The following is a 21,058-nucleotide window of genomic DNA, read 5'->3' as shown; positions in this document are numbered from 1 at the left end:
CACTAGGTGAACACTAAACATTTTGACCTTCAATCATGTGGACACTTAGGCATTAGATCCGAGCAGTCCACTCTATGGACCCTAATAAGGACCTGAATGTCCATCTGATTTAGGTAAATGTTCCATCTACAATGTCATTCTGTAAATGTTAAGGGGCCTGATGTGCATCGCTAATTTATGATGATCAGTTCATACAAAGTCTTGATTCGGCCCTATTGTGGGCCCATTACCCATTCTTTAGGAGTTGATATATACTGTTGGAATGAGGAATGTGAAACCTACCTGTCAGTTTCTCTTTGAGTTTCCTCAATTCTCCCAATGACCAATACAATTGCCTTGTGGGTCAAATTAGACTAATTTATATAGTTAATCTATTGAGGGTAGGATTATAATCGCAATCCTAAGTCAAATTTTGTGGGATTGAATCTAGTTGTGTTAGCTACCACAGTGACCTCAATCGGTGAAAATATTCACAAATCAGGACTTATGACATTAGGAATTCAGTTATAGGATTGCATTCATTTGCGTTCACGTTTCATGCGGACAGTGACGAAAACACAAACAATCACAATTTGGTAGGGGCATGAACTGGGTGAAGTAAACAATGCTACTGACGTAAAGTTGAAAGACTCATCCTACCCATAGGTATTGAGTGTCTCAGATTTACATAATTAGCATTGCTTAGCTTCATGTTCAGGAGAGTCACTTACATATTATCGCTACCTCCCACAGGAGGAGTAATGATGATGTAATCGACTCTCGGTAGGATTGGATGTTTGGGCCCATCTTCATCCTGGATAGTTCAGTTGAAAGCCCCATATCAATTGAATTGATAAGTTTTCCTGATATTTGATTTTATTCATGAATTTTTCAATGTAAAACAATCTGTTAATGTAAGTATATTTTGCAACCAGTTAAAATTTCAACTCAAATGCATCTAGTTCCCATCCTACCGGGTTTAATTATATTCAACAGATAGAGGCCATAGACAGTCCTAGGATGCTTACATTTGGAGATTACTCTAGAAAATTATGAACCGTCAAAATCCTTTAAAAACAATTAGAATATTGATCTTATAACCTTTGGACATGTACCTGGACATAATGGAAACAGAAAAAGGAAATATATATGGTTCTAACGAGGAATCCTCAGGACCTCACTGTCCTCCAGGTTCTCCAGTTAAAAACTGACCTAGGAATGGATCAAGCTGCAAGCGAGCTAAAGGTAATAATCACTCTTTTTGTAAGAAGCCTGACCATTAAAAGAAAGACATCGTAAAGAATAAGTAAGCTCGTAAAGAAGGGTAATAATTTTGTTTTAGTCTGTTTTAAATCTAATCTAACTAATGTGTCGATAAATTATTGGTGGATAGATTCAGGAACCACTATTCATGTATGTACTTCTATGCAGAACTTACTACAGACCAGGTCACCAACTGATGTAGAGCACTCAGTATATGTATGCAATGGTGTTAAAGTCGATGCAGAGGCAATTAGAGTTTATAGGAATAAGTTAGAGTTTGGTTATTTATTGGATTTGGTAGATACATTTTGTGTGCCTTCTATAAGGCGCAATCTAGTATCTATTTTTCATTTGGATAAATTGGGATATTCATTTCAATTTGAGAATAAAAGATTCAATATTTACCTTAATTCGATTAAAATTGGCACCGGTTCTATGGTGAACAACCTATACCAACTAGACTTGATTACTTCACACGTTTATAATGTTAATGGCTTGTATGGAAATAAAACAGGATCTAAACATAAACTAGACTATAAGAATTCATCTATGATGTGTCACATATCTCGTGAAAGATCGCACAGGCTTGTGCGAGAAGGGATACTTCTATGCAGAACTTACTACAGACCAGGTCACCAACTGATGCAGAGCACTCAGTATACGTAGGCAATGGTGTTAAAGTCGATGCAGAGGCAATTAGAGTTTATAGGCTTAAGTTAGAGTCTGGTTATTTATTGGATTTGGTAGATACATTTTGTGTGCCTTCTATAAGACGCAATCTAGTATCTATTTTTCATTTGGATAAATTGGGATATTTATTCCAATTTGAGAATAAAAGATTCAATATTTATCTTAATTCGATTAAAATTGGCACCGGTTCTATGGTGAACAACCTACACCAACTAGACTTGATTACTTCACACGTTTATAATGTTAATGGCTTGTATGGAAATAAAACAAAATCTAAACATAAACTAGACTATAAGATATCCTCTATGATGTGGCATAGGCGACTGTGTCACATATCTCATGAAAGATCGCACAGGCTTGTGCGAGAAAGGATTATTCATTTTCTGAACTTATCCAACTATAAAGTGTGCATTGATTGCATAAAATGAAAACAAACCAGAAACAGAAAGAAATATGCAACAAGGAGTGTAGGACTCTTAGAGGTAATACATATGGACATTCATGGACCATTTCCTACAGCATCCTGAAGTGAACACCAATATTTTATTACCTTCATAGATGACTATTCTCGTTTCGAACACCTTTATCTTGTCAGTGAAAAGTCAGTGCCTTAAATGCTTTTAAAATCCATAAGGCCAATGTTAAAAATCACCTCGATAAAAAGGATTAAAGTTGTCAAATCTAACCGTGGTGGCGAATATTATGGTAGATATGACGAATCAGGTCACAATCCAGGGCCATTGCTAGATACCTACAAGATTATGACATTGTCACCTAGTACACTATGCCTGGTACTACAGGGCAGAATGGTGTGGCTGAAAAGCGTAATCGCACCCTTACGGATATGGTGCGAAACATGGTTAGCAATTTGACATTGCCAGAATCTCTATGGGGTGATGCGATCAAAACCGCAGTTCATATCCTTAACAAGGTGCCCAGCAAGGCTGTAAGTAAAACCCCTTTTGAGTTGTGGAATGGAAGAAAACCAGGTCTCCTATATCTACATGTTTGAGGATGTCCTTCTAAGGACAAATTTTATAATCCGCATGAAAGGAAGCTCGATCTTAAAACCATAAACTGTTTCTTTATTGGATATCCAGAAAAGTCAAAAGGCCATCGATTCTACTGTCCTTCCCACTCTATCAGGATTATTAAGACTGGAAATGCCAAATTTATTGAGGACACTGAAAACAGTGGAAGCATGAACTTTAGAAACTTTGTATTTGATGAAGAAAGGACTGTGACTCCGATGATAGTCACTTAAGATCACGTGGATATAAATGTTGCGGTCGACCCTGCAGTTTTGCAAAACACCACATTAAACATCATGTACAACACACTAATGCGGAAAATCAAAATCACACCCAACAAGCTGAACTATAAGAAGATCTAAAAGAGAGAGAAGACCTGTAAATCGAGACGATTACATCATATACTTACAGGAGCACGATTTGATATTAGGATGAAAAAGGATCCTAAATCCTTTGCACAAGTCAAACAAAGTGCCGATCCTTCTCGTTGGTTTGATGCCATGAAAGATGAATTCAAATCCATGAGGGACAATAAAGTATGGGATCTTATTGAGTTATCCTTTGAAATAAGGCCAATTAGTTGTACATAGATATTTAAAACCAAACGGGACTCCAAGGGTAATGTTAAAAGATAAAAAGCCAGACTTGTTACCAAAGGTTTAACCAACGTGATAGCATTAACTTTAAGGAGACTTTCTCATCAGTATCTAAGAAAAACTCATTCATGATCATAATGGCCCTTGTAGCTCATATGGATTTAGAGTTACATCAAATGAATGTAAAGACAACATATCTTAAAAGGGATCTGAATGAGAATGTATATATGTCACAACATGCAATTTTATAGCCCAAAGCTCAGTACATTTATTTTGTAAACTAAAGAAATCCATTTGTGGGTTGAAATAGGCATCACGATAGTGGTACCTAAAATTTCATGAAGTAATTTTCTCATATGGTTTAGTAGAAAACACTGCATATGAATGTATCTACGTTAAAATCAGTGGAAGTAAGTTCATTATGATGATTTTGTATGTTGATGACATTTTGTTAGCTAGCAGTGACATCCAGATGTTGAGCGACACCAAGAAATTCTTATCTCAAAAATTTGAAATGAAGGACCTAGGTGACGCCTCTTATGTCATTGGTATTGAGATTTGTCATTATAAATCTCGTGGACTGCTCAGCTTGTTACAGAAGACCTATATTATTAGGATACTCGATAGGTATGACATGCAAAATTGTGCTCTTGGACAGTCACTCAGTGTAAAGGGTGATAAAGTTAGCCAATTCCAGTGTCTTAAGAATGATTTGGAAAAGAATTGAATGAAGGAATTTTTGTATACATCAGTAGTAGGGAGCATCATGTATGCTCAAGTTTGCATGCGGCTAGATATTGCCTTTGCTATTGGAATGTTGGGTAGGTATCTATCTAATTCAAGAACGCTGCATTACATAGCTGTAAAGATAGTGTTACACTACCTACAAAAAACAAAGGACTTCAAACTCACATACAGGAGATCTAACCATTTGGAGTTGGTTAGATACTCAAACACAGATTATGCTGGCTGCATTGATACTTAGAAGTCCACTTAAGGCTACATCTTTATGATGGTTGTGGGGTTGTATCTTAGAAAAGCATGAAACAGTTAACCAACCTCATTCACTATGGAAGCTGAATTAATTACTTGTCATGAGGCATCTAATCAGGTACTATGGCTACAACGTTTCTTCTTTGGTTTGCGGATACTGGAGCATATACTGAAACTATTAAGAATATTTTGTGATAATTCAATTGCAATTTCCTTATCTAGTAACAACAAGTACTCATCAAGGTCGAGGCATATCGACTTCAAGTATCTTGTTGTAAAGGAAAGAATTTAGAATCATCAAGTGTCTGTGGAGTTCATCGGCACTAAGTAGATGATTGCGGATCTGTTCACTAAAGGGCTCCCTATCATGCCATTTTAGGAGTATGTAATATTTATGGGAGTCATTGATCCTACAGATATTTTTAGTTAGTGGAAGTTGAGCGTGTTTTATTTTCATAGACATTAAAGAGATCTCATTTAATAAATTCATTTGATGGTTCTGATATAAAGTTAATTTTCACTTCTCTCTAAGTATGCGTAATATAGTTTGAGTAAATATAACTAAAGTCATGTCTCATTAGAGACATTTGAAAGCTTCAGGACCTCTTGAGGATAGACACACATCATCACATTACGTGTGTAATCCTTATATTATACTTCCTAGTTCCAAATCTATGTCGTTAAGACTATTAATATTTGTGACCGCACTTAGCCTCACATCGCATAGGTTAAATGTTGTGATGACTACCGGGATTGGATATTGACAATCTTAATGGACCAGATTGTCATAGCACTACCCATATTATCTAACAATGTAATCGGTTAACAATTTGGATGCTATTTTTTTCAAATCAAAACATGTTTTTCAAATTATTTTAAAAGATTAATCATTGACATTGATCAAATGTGGCCCAAGTGGGAGAATGTAAGAATTTTATAAGGTGGGCCTTATTGATCAATGGTCTGGATTTCACTAAGGATTGGATAATGTGATCGGGTATACCAGTGGGCCCTACTAAGTTGTGATACATTCAGAAATTCGTATAAGGGGTGGAGTGCTACAATTATGATACACACATAGTGTTTTAGAGGAACTAGGATTGTGAAATTCGTATGGAGCCATAGGGAGAGGAGTTCTGATGGGTTTTAAACTCCTCTGCCCTCTGCATTATAAAACAGGACTGGGTCCCTAATCCAACACTATTGACAGAAGTTACAGCTCCATCACGGCTTCTCTAAAGGGTGTAAGGAGAGGAAGACTCTAACGATTTATAGTAGCAATGGCGTCCTAACCAGGTACGCTTTATAGCCCTTTAGATCTCCATATCCGAAGCACAACACGGTCCTTGCAATTCCACATATAGACTAACACCCTCCTCCTCCTCTTCTTCTTCTTCTTCTTCATATGGGCTCCACAGTTCATTCCCTTCATCTTTAGATGCGTCCACCACAAATTCAACGCTCTGGAACAACCCATATGAGTGCGCTGTGTACAATAGAGATATGTTAATTTTTATGGCACGCTTAACAGAAAAGGAGGTGAAAATCGAAGGGTACGAATCTTTCAAGTTATGGAAGTTTTTGGCATAGTGGGGCCCATCATATTAACCACTTAGATCTAACCATCAAATTGCATCTCTGGAACTGGGCATCAAAGCAACTGTAAACAAGAACTGAGGAATAGTTCCAAGTAATAGAAAGTCTCCATCTCCTTCATCATATACCATACACATGGCATGCACAGATGATATTCAGACCGTTCATCAGGTGGATGTCTCATGGAGGCTCCATTGTTCAAAACTAAAAATTGAGCAGGTGATCTGATCCAACCAATTGACTCACACATGGACGCTCACAAAGAAGTTGCAACAGACAACTCGCACATGGATGCTTTCAGATGGAACTTTCATACAGTAACTTTTGATATCACTACAAGAAAACTAGCCTTTACCGGCGCTCCCATAAAAGATCCAGCAAAGGCTTTGTGGCGATTAGGTAATTGTTGGTAAAGGTGGCATCGGTAAAGGCTTTACTAGCGGTCAGGGACCTTTTACTGGCGGTTGTGTTGGACACCCCTAAATCGTCAGTTTTTGATGTACTACCAAAAAATTGGTCAAAAACTACGAATAAAATCCGTAGCTAAATTAGCTACGGTTATAGACCATATCATCACCGTAGCCAAGAGATAGCTACGAATTAAATTCGTAGTTATAGAGCTCATGGCTACCGAAAATCCATAGCCATAGTGCAAATCTTTCTCATCAATAAGTTTTTTTTAAAAAAAGAAGACATGTATGCTAGAGTTTTTTCTTTTTTAAAACACCATTACGTACCTTGGTTAATGTCAATGATTTCCTTGTTGCCAATGATTGCCATTGTTTCCAAGGGACTGGTGTCTTCTGTCGATCTTCGATGAGCTGTGTAGCAGTAGAAGGCATTAGCACCAGTATTTTGGAGTCTTTCGGTAGGTTCAGGCCCTCAATGCAGCAAATAATCTTATCTTCTGGCTGGAGTGGTCAGATTCAGAAAATCCTGGGACTTCCGGCTGTGGCTTGTCTACGGTCATGATCTGCAGGAGTAATGGTGTGCAGGTAGGAATGTATGGTGCTTGCTCAACGCTTTCGGAATTCAAGCTGCAAGTGGATCTTTTCTTTTAATTTGTTCTGCATCCGAGTCATTACTTGCTAGGAGCTTATTGTGTTGCTCTTCTGTGTAATGCTGGCTTGGTGACAGCCTCTAGCTATGGGATTGTGTGCTTTCCTTCAGTCTTGGAGCAGGGTTTTGTCTCTTTGCTGGTTGGAGAGGCTATCCCTTTCCCCATTTTCATATTAACAAGATTTAAGGAAGCATTCCATTCTTTATAGACAGTTGGAAACACAATAGCAAATACATATATACCTGTGCAGAAGGGGCCGTTGTGCAAATGCCAAAAGTCTTTCCAACATTTTTAAGTGCTAGAAGATCTGCATTTATTATTAGAATAGGTAGTAAAAATCTCATATTTATCTCAAAATGCTAGCTTAGTTTTTTATGCCGAAATCCTAATTCAATACTTGCACAAAAGCTCACCTTTGAATAATTGACACTCCACACAACTTCTTGTAGAAGTCTACTCCAGTGTACATGGACCCTGGATAGAGAAAAAGGAAGTCTACTCCGATGCATCTCTCACGTTAATGATACATTATGATCGACTGCAGGCAAACAACATGCCCCAATATTAAGATAATCAAATGCAAACATTATCAGTTAGAGGAATAACAAACTACTTAAATGCAAACATTATGAGTTAGAGGAATGACAAAATATGTTACATAAATGTGAGGGAATGAATAGATAGTACATGGCTTACATGAAGTTATATTTCAGGCTTCTAAACAAGAAACCACTTGTTATGCATGCCTCTTTGTCACGAAATGCATGCCTCACCAAGCGAAGCCCTCATCTAGGCATACACATCTAGCATTTGCTTGATAATCACCTATGTCATTTTTGAGAATTTTGGAAAGGTTTCAAAGGTCAATATGTTAGAATTAGCATTCTATTGATGTTGAATACACTTAAGTGATATGAGATGAGATGAGACAAACTTGGTTTGAATCATCTAACAAAACCTTCTCAAAAACTCCAAAGGGCAGGGCAACTGATGTTGGAATTCCTATCGAGGAAGGCACTTTTCCTTTTAGATATGAAAGTTTATCTAAATACCATTCCTAATTTTCCATCTTTAAGAATTTTGAAAAGATATGGTGTTTGCCTAACAGTTGCCACTATGAAAGACATTGACAGTATGGAGGCCAAATTCAAAAGGCAATAAGGCCCTTCTAGTATGGAGGTTGTCTTTAAAGATGGCTTAGGCTAAATACAAATATGTTTCTTGGCCTATCTTGAGCTAAGCATAATTAAAAAACTTGTTAACTTGACTTGAAAGCCTAGTTCATCCATGCATTGGCCTCACCTGATGCACAACTTATACATCCACTTGGTATCCTTGCATAGAATGGCATATTAAGAAGACAAATTATATGATCTGCTTACCCAAGGATATGCATACCATCCTCAGGTCCTTCGTACAAATGCAACCCTGTTTTGGTCATCCAGATAGTAAAGCCATACTCCATTCCCAAGCAACCAAATAGTAAAGCATTCCTTAGGCAAGATAGTAGCTACAATACAAATCTTTTGAAGAAAAAAAAACCCATAGAACCTATGCAATGAGAAAATATAGAAGATGATTAGTTATCTAGGATTGGGAATAAATAGAACTAGATATAGTCCCCTCATTCATCTGGAAGTACAAGGTCCCACCTAAATATATTTGTTTCGGGTGGTTGATTAGCCATAATAGGATCCTCACGATAGATAACCTATTTAAGAGAGGCCTACAATTAGCTAATGTTTGTCTCTGTTGTATGTGCAACGCTAAATCAGTGAACCACTTACTGGTTCATTGCCCTTTCATCTCCTCTATTCTAGAAGATTTCTGCCAGCAGTTCTCAGTCAGCTGGTGTGCGCCAAAGTCTGCAGCGAAGATGTTATCTAATTGGAATGGTTTTAAGCTTAGAAAAATCAACTCTATCATATGGCGTATGGCTCTCCTGGCCATTTGGTGGGTGGTGTGGGAAGAAAGGAATAATAGATGTTTCAATGATCGAGCGTCCTCAGGTAGGATAGTAGGTTCTAAGGCTAAAAAGCTGGTCATCGAATGGGCTGTTAATGTAAAGGGTTTAAAGAGGGTTGATTTGTCTTTTCTTGGTGTTTAGGTGCATTCTACTATCTTAGCAGTTCGCTTCCTTTGTGTTTTTTCTTTTTCTCTTTTGTAAGTTTCTTTCTTTTCAATATATTTGCAATTACTTTAAAAAAAGAAAAGAAATAGAACTAGATGTATAATGCTAACAGAATTGAATTGTGTTAGAACATAGATCTTCGATATGTTATTGCTAACAGGAATATCGATCAGCCTATAGGTGGCTCCTAAAGGAACATCAAGCTTGGCTCTCTTTTGGTAAGAGGTTACAGGTGGGTACTAGAACTACTTTTCTCAAAAGAGGAAAATATTGTCATTGGTCCTTAACCTTTTCTCTTACTAAAACTTTTATCCAATGGAGCACATCGAAGGATGACAGATCATTCTTACCATTGAAAACAAATTTTCAGAAGCTTAATAGAATGCCTTTTCATGATCATTTTAGTTTGGGAAATAAATTTGAATTACTCATATGGTTCTAAGAAAATGATACCAGAAAATGCCAACTGAATTAAATAGATAGTCCGTATTTAGCATGAACAGTTTAATGAACTAATCATCAATGAGTATCAGTAGCTAGTTGCCCACCTCTTGCTTTTGTCCCAATTTTATATATTCTGGCGCATCATCAACAACAGCTAAAGCTGGTTCACAGAGTTTTATAGCTACATTAGATCCTTTAAATGCCCCCACTTAGGCTGTCTTAGTAGGCCTAGAAAGAAGTGCAGATGTCATAAAATAAACTGACAAATAAGCAAGAATCTTCTACATAATGATCACAATAATAGTAAAAAATGAACTGATTTGGAAAGTTGAGAATCTATTAGCATTGATAGATCATGACCATCTGATTCTTTGAAGCCATTAAAGACACTCTCCAAAGTGCATATACAAGTGGATACACAACAATCTTGGTTGTTCGTTTTGTGAGCTACTTCGTCTCTGTGTCATGGCACTCAAATCAGCTTGGTCTGTTCAATGTGCGCCACATGAGAATGAAGAAAATGAATGGTTGGCCAAAAGTGATCAGCAATCCACACTCATGTCACAAAAGACATTATAGTTTTCAAGAACATGACATTCACAACAGGACCCACGGGATAAATAGTTCAGATTGCCTTAACTATAGCTCCACTTACATGTAATAGAGATTCAAACCCATAACTATTCTATCAATCCCATCAAACTCAACAACCTATTTCAATCCAAATAACATAAATCAAATCCATCTGATAAACTACACAAAACCCATTCAAATAAATAAATAAATAAATAAATAATCATCAAAACATTCCTTGTTGAGCCATTTCATCAAACAGTTAGCATGCATGAAATACAGGAGGTATTCCACAATGGGGTTTTTAGTTTTTATGGCCGTAATGGACTTCATGGCCACAAAGCAACAATATTTTAATATTAATCAGAGATTATGCCTCCCATGTGGTACCTTGCCATGTCATGTGTGAGTTGGTGCTCACTTGAATTTAAAAAAACCCACCTCACATGATAAAATTAGGCCCCCACATGTCTGGAAATCGAACTCCTCTTCCGCTTTCTTTGACACATCTGGAATTTGAACTTCAATGCCAATTAGATCTAACTCCAAACGCCTAAAAAATTCAAAAACAGGACTTCTCACAAAATGCAATTTCTACAAGAAACGACCCTCTACCAAATGCTTTGACCTCATCTAGATTTGCTCCAAGCCATATTCAAAACCCTAAAAACTAGTGAAGTGGGAAAGGCAAAAGGAAATCCAAACTAGATCTGCTCTAAGTTGTAGAGAGAGAGAGAGAGAGAGAGAGAGAGAGGGGGGGGGAAGGATGGCGGAGGGCGCTGGGAGTGAGAGAGAGAGGGAATGGGGGTGGAGGGTGCTGGGAGAGAGAGAGAAACAGAGGAGAGAGAATATAAGAACGAGGGTTCTGTTTTTAAAAAAAGTTTTTTCCGCACCCTTTGTTAGCGACTGCTTTTAATTAGCACTGTAAAGAGTTCCCATAACACCATTGGATCGTCAGCGGCCACATGAAGTGCCAATTAATGATTCTTACATTTGCTGGTAGTTCGTGCTGGTCATCGCAAAAAAAGTGCCAGCAATGGCCCATTTTCTTGTAGTGTATATGTGTTCAATACTAAGGCCCACATAGTACATGGTCCAGATCTTGTCAACTAGCTAATGTGAAATTTCCAATTTAAGGCTTACTAATTAAATGAGCTGGATAATTGCCCAATTCCATACATTAAGGCCCACAAGTTTCTTTTCTTCTTCTTTTTCCCCCTTAAGAATTATAAGTTCCTGAGCATGGTCCAATATGGATTTGCCCAATGGTCTGGTAATGTAGGTTGTTGATCTGATCTGATGGGCCTCACTAATGGGAGAGCCCAAAAATTTCCCAGATTGGAAGATCCTGAACGTTCATCCTTTGGGCCTATTTGCAACCGGTGTGGACCATTACTTACTGAATCAGGAAGCCCAGATCTTTACAGTTGCAAAGTCTCAAGGCCCCAACAATCCCAATATCTTCAGAAACAGCCATATTATCTTACACTGAAATCTGTAAAAAGAAGCTCAAGTGCCTACTAATGACCATTTTAAGTTTGAATACACAAGAAAGGTTTGCTGAGCCCACATGTGTGCAAGGCAGTTCGTTTTAATTATTTTTTGGTAGAAAAATCTTTTCTTACTAAAAAAAAAACAATCTTACATTTTAATCCTTTTTCAAGGTGAAGAAAGCAAAACCGAAGAACTAGATAAAACTCGGGCGTGGATTAGGTACTTCCCCGCCTGTTCGGAGCTTGGGACAGGTGGAGGCTCTGACGGCCACTGAGGGTCCACCGTGATGTTTTCATTTTATCCAAACCGTCCATCCATTTTTTTTAATATCATTTTAAAGTATTAAGTAAAAAAGTGGAGAAGCTGAAAGGCTTAAATGGACCACAAGGTGGGGATTAGATTCCTATCGTTGAAAAATTCTCGGAGACCACAGAAGTTTTGGATCAAGATGATATTTGCTTTTTTCAATTCACCCAGGTGTATATGATCGTATCAACAGGTTGGATGGCAAATAAAAAATACGGTGGACCCTAAGGAGGTTTCAACGATGGGCATCCTTAGCACCGCTGCTTCCTGTGCTGTGGTCCAATTTCCTGTTGGATCTGTCTTATTTTTGATTCAATATACTCAAATGATTTGGAAAAATGGATGAACGGTTTGGATAAAATGAAAACATCACGGTGTATCCTCAGTGGCCCTCAGAGCCTCCGCCTGTCCCGAGATCCGAACAGGCGGGAGAAGTACCTAATCCGTGCCCATAAAACTCGTTGTCTAACTTGCCACGTGAAGTATTTTTTTTTAGATATTGACATATGGCTGCCTATCTTTTTGATCCAAGGTTAAATCAAAGCCTTCTTTTGAAATATTTTTAAATCAGATTTTATCGTTTTAAAAAGTTATTCAAATTACTGCATGCCATCTAAAAAAATACACATGATATGCATATGGTATTTCACAAAAAGACAAAAATGCCCTTAGGGTAATCTAAGTAAAAAGAGGGGGCTTTTGGCATGAGAAATCCAACCCGTTCATCTGTTTTTTCATCTCATGTTAGAGTAGGAGCCCAAAAATGAGGCAGATCCAAAGCTTGAATGATGGAGTTCCACTCCTACTATTTCATGTCGTTTGGCCCATAGAGCTTTTGATCAGCCAAATTTTTAGGCATATGCCCTAAAATAGAATAATAAAATAGATGGATAGGGTGGATTTATCACTAACATTGTGTAGCCCCGTGAAAGTTTGAACAATGGATGTTTAATTCCCACTGTTACATGCTAGCCCACATGAGCTTTAGATCGCCCTTTTTTTGGGCTCATGTCCTAACAAGAGATGGCAAAACAGATAAACCAGGTGGATTTCTCATTAACATTCACTGACGTGGGGCCCACTATATGGCATGCCGCTATGGTTTTTCAGTCGGCCAAAAAGGTTAAATTGTTATATAATAGAAATCCAGGGACAATATCAACTTTTTACAAGAAAATAATAAATTATATTTAAGAACCGTGAGTCAAAATCAAAAAAGCTACTATTTGCCTGTATTTTGAAAAATAAAAGTACTGAAACAAGAATAGTCCAAAAGTAGGTACTTTTATGTCAATAGACTAAATGATAGGCTCTCATAAGACAATCTCTTTTTTAAATCAAAGGTCGGAGCACACTACCCGAAATTTTATTGATGCATAAACAAAAACCATTCACATCTCGTAAGAGGTGTCAAACTGACTAATCCGTCTAGTACACAACTACTAAGCGAAGCAAAACATAAACAAAACTACAGGGAAGACCACAACCCAATACCATGTAATTTCCTCATCTAAATGACAATGGGGACCGGGATAGCCTCTAAATGCATACAAACTTCACTTAACCCTCAGCGGATGAGCATCTTAACCCACACATATATATCGTCCATTCCATTTCTAGACACAACTTGTTAATAATAACTAAGATAAGACGAGCCTTAATTGGCCCAACAATTGTGCCCCATTTTCCTTATCTTGGTGAATCCCGACCCTAAGATAATAAGTCCTTGATTGCATGCATTTCCATGGCAATATCTCTCATTTGCATCCACTCATTTGGAGATTCTATAGAACATGCAAGTCCAATTTTGGCCACAGAAGCCAAGAACTCTCGCATTTTAGTTCTTGTAATGTGACATTGTTCCATTGTTCAAATCTTGAACTTCTTCTGAGATCAGTCGTGAGTCTACAATTTCCATCACTCGATCTGGTAAAGCCGTCTTAACAAATTGATGAAGGCTTAGACCATCTTTAAACATGTTATCGGTTGGACTTTTTCCTGTGAACATCTCTAAAAGAAGGATACCATAACGGTAGGTATCTCCATATGTAGATGCCTCTCTGCCCATTCCGTACTATGTCATTTACACATCTCGAATTATTGAGATATCAAGGTTTTATTCCAACAATTAAATAAAAATAGGGATTAGTTTTTGACATAAAAGAAGTGAAAATCATTACAAGAATACCAAACAGTTATCATATTAATTTTAAACTTTTGGTTATCAAGGTATAACTAACAAATGAGTCCTGCCACAAACATATGTCTAGCAAAAAGAAAAACTTTGTGACTCTGTTAAAAACAATTAATACTAATTGCTCATCCATCAACCTTGCATGCTCAACCATTGGATGCATTTTTAGTTGAAATTTATCTTAACTAAAACTGAAAAAATTAGTTTAAAAAATCTTCCATTCTCCAATCCATCATTCTTATTGAGAGTTCCTTTAGAGTTACCATTGCAATGGCTATGGAAGTATAACTTTTATAATATGATTTATTTTGACATTTTTAGTGCGTGTTTGGTTGCCACTGAAAAATGAGTTCATCTCAATTTAGTTAATCATAACTATATGCATTAGAGATCAATTATTTTGGCAAAATTGTGTCACGTCCTGAAATTCAAATACAGAGCATACACCCTCAAACCCGAGTTATGGCACATGACTTTCGTACTGTTTTCCAGAGGGTTAATTAAAATGCATACTAAGTTTCCAAATTCAAATCTTAAGGAGAACACCTCACATTCATTTATTTCAATCACATACACATAGATATGTTAGTAATTTAACATATTCAACTTGTTTTCATTAATATAGGACTATATGTCATTTTAATTTTAAGCAAACAAGTATTTTTCAACTAAGAGTTGATCTATCGACCTCTCTCTCAGCCAAGAGTGTCTCTACCAACTCAATTTTTGACTTGTTTTTATTTCTTAAATAAAAATAAAAATATTTAACTGTTTATTTTAGTTTCAAGTGCACTAAAATTTAGGGTCATTACAATTTGTATAATCTCCAACATATAATTAATAATAAGTAAAATGAGATGAACTCATTTTTCACTGGCCAGCAAAAAGGCTAATGTTTGTTTGTTTGTTTGTTTGTTTTTTAAAAAGAAATGATTCACTGCTCTCTGAGCAATAGTAGTCCTAATTGCATTGAAACACCAGGATAGTTCAATAGATTGATCCAGACTATCCATTAGGTCTTCTACCTATTTCATGGGCCACCATGAAAAAAATCACAACAACCGGATCGTTTCTTATTGTGTATTCTTATGGCAACAACTGTAACAACAATAGCCACAACATAGGCAATAAAAAGAAATGACAATTTAAGCTTCATATTTAAGAACTTCTGCATACATTTAAAAAGAGATAAAAGAAGATCTAAGAAAAAATATGAAATTGTAACCTGGAGGAATATAGCCAACAGATCCCTTGATACCAGTCGAGTTGGTTTGATCATGTGAGGTATTACTTGCAGTGTTCGGAAGGAACCTTGCTAATCCAAAATCACCGACGTGGGCGCATATGTCATCGTCCAATAGAACATTGCTTGGTTTAGATCACGATGAATAACTGGTATGCCACAGTGGTGATGAAGATACTCCAATGCAGAGGCGACATCAATGGCCATATCTAGCCTCTGAATAAAGTTCAAGCTCCTTGACTCGTGCTGCTCATATACATTTGGATGCAACCACTTCTCTAGACTCCCATTAGTCATGTACTCAAATACTAAAGCTTTGAAATCATTTCCTTTAAGATCAATGCTTGAGCAAGCGGTAGTGATTTTAACTAGATTCCGATGCCGGATATTTCTCAAGGCTTCACATTCGGCCAGGAAACTCCTTGAAGCTCCTCGTTGTTGAAGATTGACAACTTTCACTGCAGCATTTGCTTCATGATGCTCTAGAATTCCTTTGTAAACAGAACCATAATTTCCCAACACCAATCAAACTGTCCAAAGAGAACCCACCAGTCGCTTTAAAGAGATCCGCATAAGAAATCTTTAAAAATTGGCCCTCCAAGAGAGATGCAGGCAAAGGATTCTTCTTGGCCTTTGTTCTTGCACGATAAAGAGTGACAAAGAGAAATGATAAAAGAATCAATCTAAAACTATACCGACCACTAAGAATATTACTCTTAGAGAAATCAACCTTCCATGTTTCTGAGGAGCTTTCTTTGGGCACACTAGCAGCTGTAATTATGGGATACCTTGTTGAGGTATGGAGCCATCACACCAATGCGCCCGTTGAAAAACGGAGGTCTTTCACTGCGCTGCTCGACCAGTCGAGGGGACTGCTCGACTCGAAGTCCAGCGAGCAGGATTTTTTGGGATCGACCAGTCGAGGCCCTGGCTCGACTAGTCAAGGGTTACGCAGATTCTGCGTGGATTTAGTGCGGACTGCGTAATTTTAAGGCGGTTTTGCATAGGTGCGGACCAGAAGTTTCCTAAACTATAAATAGGGGTCCTAGGGTTATCCTAGGATATGAAAAAGGGCTTTCTAAAGCAAGGCTAAGTGTTTTCTATATGTCCAAGGTGAGTATATTGCTTGTAATCTCGTTTTCTTCATAGTGAAAGTTTGCACCCGTGGTTTCTTACCCTTGTTGGGGTTTTTCCACGTATATTCTGTCTTGTGGTTTGTTAGTATGCTTGGATTCTACTTCTAGATTATATTTCTTCCTATTTATCATTTATGGGTGAGACCAGAGATTGGATCTCGATTCACTTGCGTTGTTAGCGTGCTGCGCAACAACTGGTATCAAAGCTATTAGTTTAGTTCAAGTGGGAGCGATGATGGAAGAAGGGAAGACTAGAATTAAGAAGTTTGATGGTTCAAACTTTGCCTTCTGGAAGATGTAGATGGAGGATTATCTGTATCAAAAGGACCTCTATATTCCTCTAGGAGGAAAAGAGAAGAAATCAGAGAAGATGACAGATAATAAATGGTCTTTATTAGATCGGAAGGCTTTAGGAACAATCCGATTCTCTCTGTCTAAGAGCGTCACCTTCAATATATCCAAGGTCAAGACCACAAAAGAATTAATGCAACTCTAGCTACGATGTATGAGAAACCCTTAGTGTCCAACAAGGTTCATTTTATGCAACGACTATTTAACATAAAGATGTCAGATGGTGGAGTGTGGTTGAATATCTAAACGAGTCAATACAGTCATGAGCCAATTGGAATCCGTTAGCATCACTTTTGATGACGAGGTCAGGGCGTTATTGATCTTGTCCAATTTGCCAAATAGTTGGGATGGTTTGGTGATTGCCATGAGAAGTTCCTCAGGGTCGACAAAGTTGAAATTCAATGATGTGGCCGGTCTAATTCTCAGTGAAGAATCTAGAAGAAAGGCATCGGGAGTTTCCGGGGATTCGGGGAATACTCTAAACGTTGAAGGAAGAGGAAGATCGCTGAATAAAGGAGGCAATAAACACAGACATTCTAAGTCGAGAAAGAAGTCCAAGGGACCAAAAGACAAGGACAGGTGTTGGCATTACGGGAAGAATGGGGCACATAAAACGTGATTGCAGGACGCTTAAGAAACAAGAATAAAGCTTTCAAGGTGGGAATGATTCAGTGAATCTATCGGAGGAGAGTGACATAAAGGTATTGATCTTGTCTTTTGATGCAAGGAATGAGTCTTGGGTCATAGACTCGGGTACTTTATTCCATGCCACTTCGTGTAAGGACGTTTTGCGTGATTATGTGACAAGTGACTTCGAGAGAGTCTACCTGGGTGATAATGAGCCGTGCAGTATTGTTGGAAAGGGAGACATTCATATAAGTCAGAAAGACGTAATGACTCTAAAATTAAAAGATGTCAGATATGTACCGAGTTTGAGACGGAATTTGATCTCAGTGGGGCAGTTGGCCGATACCGGATATGTGACGACATTCACCAGTGATTCCTGGAAGATCATAAAAGGTGCTTTGGTGATATATCGAGGCAAGAAGAAATGTACTTTGTACATGACTTTCGGATCATATAGTTTACTTATAGTTGCATCAAGTGGAGTGAATGGGCAGTTATGACATCAGAGGCTAGGACATATGAGTGAGAAAGGGATGAAAGTGCTATTGTTAAAAGGGAAACTACTAGGGCTAAAGTCTATTGACTTGAAATTTTACGAGGATTGCGTGTCTGGTAAGCAGAAGATGATAAGCTTCAAGAAAACAGGACGCGCTCCAAAGATGCATCTATTGGAGCTTGTAAATACTGATGTGTGGGGACCGGTACAGGTATCATCTCTTGATGACTCACGTTATTTTATTTCTTTTATTGATGATGCTAGTAGAAAACTATGGGTCTATTTATTAAAGCACAAATCTGATGTATTCGATGTATTTAAGAGGTGGAAAGTAATGGTAGAAAATGAGACAGGTAAAAAGTAAAATATCTCAGATCAGATAATGGGGGAGAGTACTGTGATAAGAGGTTTGAGGAGTATTGTGTAACAAATGGAACCAAACATCAGAAAATGATTTCAGGGACACCGCAGCAGAACGGTGTGGCTGAGCGCATTAACAGGACTATCCTTGAGCGCGCCAGGAGCATGAGGTTACATGTAGGGTTGCCTAAGACGTTTTGGGCAGATGCTGTAAATACTGCTATATATCTCATCAATAGAAGTCCCTCAGCACCATTGGATGGTGGGCTACCAGAAGAAATGTGGACTAGGAAAGAAGTGAACCTTGCACATCTCAAAGTGTTCGGTTGCACTTCATATGTTTAAATTGATGCAGAGTACAGAAACAAGTTGGATGCGAAGTCCAAGAAGTGCACGTTTATAGGCTACGAGCAGCATGATTTTGGCTATCAGTTTTGGAATATAGAAAACAAAAAAATCATCAGAAGCAAAGACATCAGAAGCAAAGACATAGTCTTCAATGAAAAAGTGATGCAAAAGGATAATGTGCAGCAAAAACAAAATAAGGCCGATGAGAAAGAATTCGTAGATTTGGAAGAGTTACCGGACATGGGTGTTACAGTGTCACAAGATAAGCATGCATAGGAGCATAATGAGGCAGAGCTGCAGACACCGGTTGTGAGGAGGTCTACTCGGGAGAGGAGACCCAAGGTCCGATATGCACCATCCTTACATCATCTACTACTGACAGATAATGGTGAACCAGAATGTTTTGAAGAGGCATTACAGTTAGATAGACGGGTTAAGTAGGAGCAGGCCATGGATGATGAGATGGACTCTCTTGAGTCCAATCATACGTGAGAGCTAGTCACTCTACTTAAGGGTAAGAAAGCTTTTCATAACAAGTGGGTTTACAGACTGAAGGATGAGCATGATGGTTCGAAATGCTACAAGGCCAAATTGGTTGTAAAAGGGTTACAACAAAAGGCAAGTATCGACTTCAATGAAATATTTTCACCAGTGATGAAAATGTCTACGATTCGCATGGTTTTGAGTATAGTGGCTATAGAGAACTTATATCTAGAGCAGCTAGACATTAAGACAACCTTTCTTCATGTGGACCTTGAAGAGGAGATATACATGCATCAGTCGACAGGATACGTGGCACTGGAAAAGGAGAACCAGGTATGTAAACTGAAGAAGAGTCTATATGGCTTGAAGCGGGCCCTAATGCAATGGTACAAGAAGTTCGACAGTTTCATGTTGGGAAACGGTTTTAAGAGATGTCATGCAGACCACTATTGCTATTTGAAGAAATTTGATATATCATATATCATCCTTCTTCTATATGTTGATGATATGCTTGTGGCCGGATCAAGCATGAAGGACATCTCAGATCTCAAAAGACAACGGTCTAGAGAATTTACCATAAAGGATTTAGAAGCTGCAAAATAAATCCTAGGCATGAGGATAAAGCGTGACAGAAAAATAAGAAACTAGTTTTGTCACAAGTAGAGTATATAGCCAAGGTACTTGATTGATTCAGCATGGGAGGTGCTAAGCTGGTTAACACTCTATTAACCAACCACTTCAAGCTTACTAAGGAGCAAGGTGCGAAGATGCAGGAGGAACGAGACTACATGACTAAAGTCCCATAAGCGTCAGCTATTGGGAGCCTCATGTATGTTATGGTGAGCACGAGGCCAGATATTGGTCAAGTAGTGGCAGTTGTTAGCAGGTTCATGAACAACCTCGGGAATGAACATTGAGAAGCTATGAAGTAGATCCTTAGATACCTGGTAGGTACTATGGATGTAGGGCTGTGTTATGGAGGATCATAAATCAAGCTACAAGGCTACATAGATTCAGATTTGGCAGGAGATATCGACAACAGAAAAAGCACTACAGGGTTAGTCTTTACTCTAGGTAGTACTACAGTCAGTTGGGTCTCTCAGTTACAGAAGATAATATCCATTAGTATAATGAAAGCGGAATATGTTGCAACTACAGAAGCGTACAAGGAGATGGTGTGGATGTAAGGTTTCATGGAAGAGTTAGGAAAGAAGCAAGAAGATTGCAAGCTGTACCATGACAGTCAGAGTGCAATACACTTGACTAAGAATTTAGTCTTTCATTCAACGACCAAGCATATTGACATCAGATATCACTTCATACGTTCGTTACTAGAAGATGGATCGATTGCTCTTGAGAAGATCCATACAAGTGAGAACCCTGCGGATATGCTGACCAAGGCGGTCACATAGGAAAAGCTGAAGCTTTATTCAGCTTTGATTGGTCTTCAGACTTGAAGATGGGGAGGTGGTGTATTCTGAATATAGAAGACAAAGGATTATGGTGATATGTCTCTAAGTGGGAGATTATTGAGGTGTAGAGCCAGCACACCAATGCGCCCGTTATAAAACGGAGGTCTTTCACCGTGCTGCTCGACTGGTCGAGTGGGCCACTCGACCAATCGAGCGGCGCTCGACTCGAAGTCCAGCGAGCAGGATTTTTTG

General features: G+C 38.1%; 1 pseudogene; it reads right to left on the bottom strand.

Annotated features, from left to right (window-relative positions):
- Positions 1–15,495: 15,495 nt before the first annotated feature.
- Positions 15,496–16,330, bottom strand: LOC131244231 (probable LRR receptor-like serine/threonine-protein kinase At3g47570; annotated as a pseudogene).
- Between the last annotated feature and the right edge of the window lie 4,728 nt (positions 16,331–21,058).

Source organism: Magnolia sinica, chromosome 4, assembly GCF_029962835.1.
Source record: "Magnolia sinica isolate HGM2019 chromosome 4, MsV1, whole genome shotgun sequence".
NCBI lineage: Eukaryota > Viridiplantae > Streptophyta > Magnoliopsida > Magnoliales > Magnoliaceae > Magnolia > Magnolia sinica.
The sequence above is the reverse complement of the archived record's forward strand: the minus strand, read 5'-3'. Positions and strand labels throughout refer to the sequence as shown.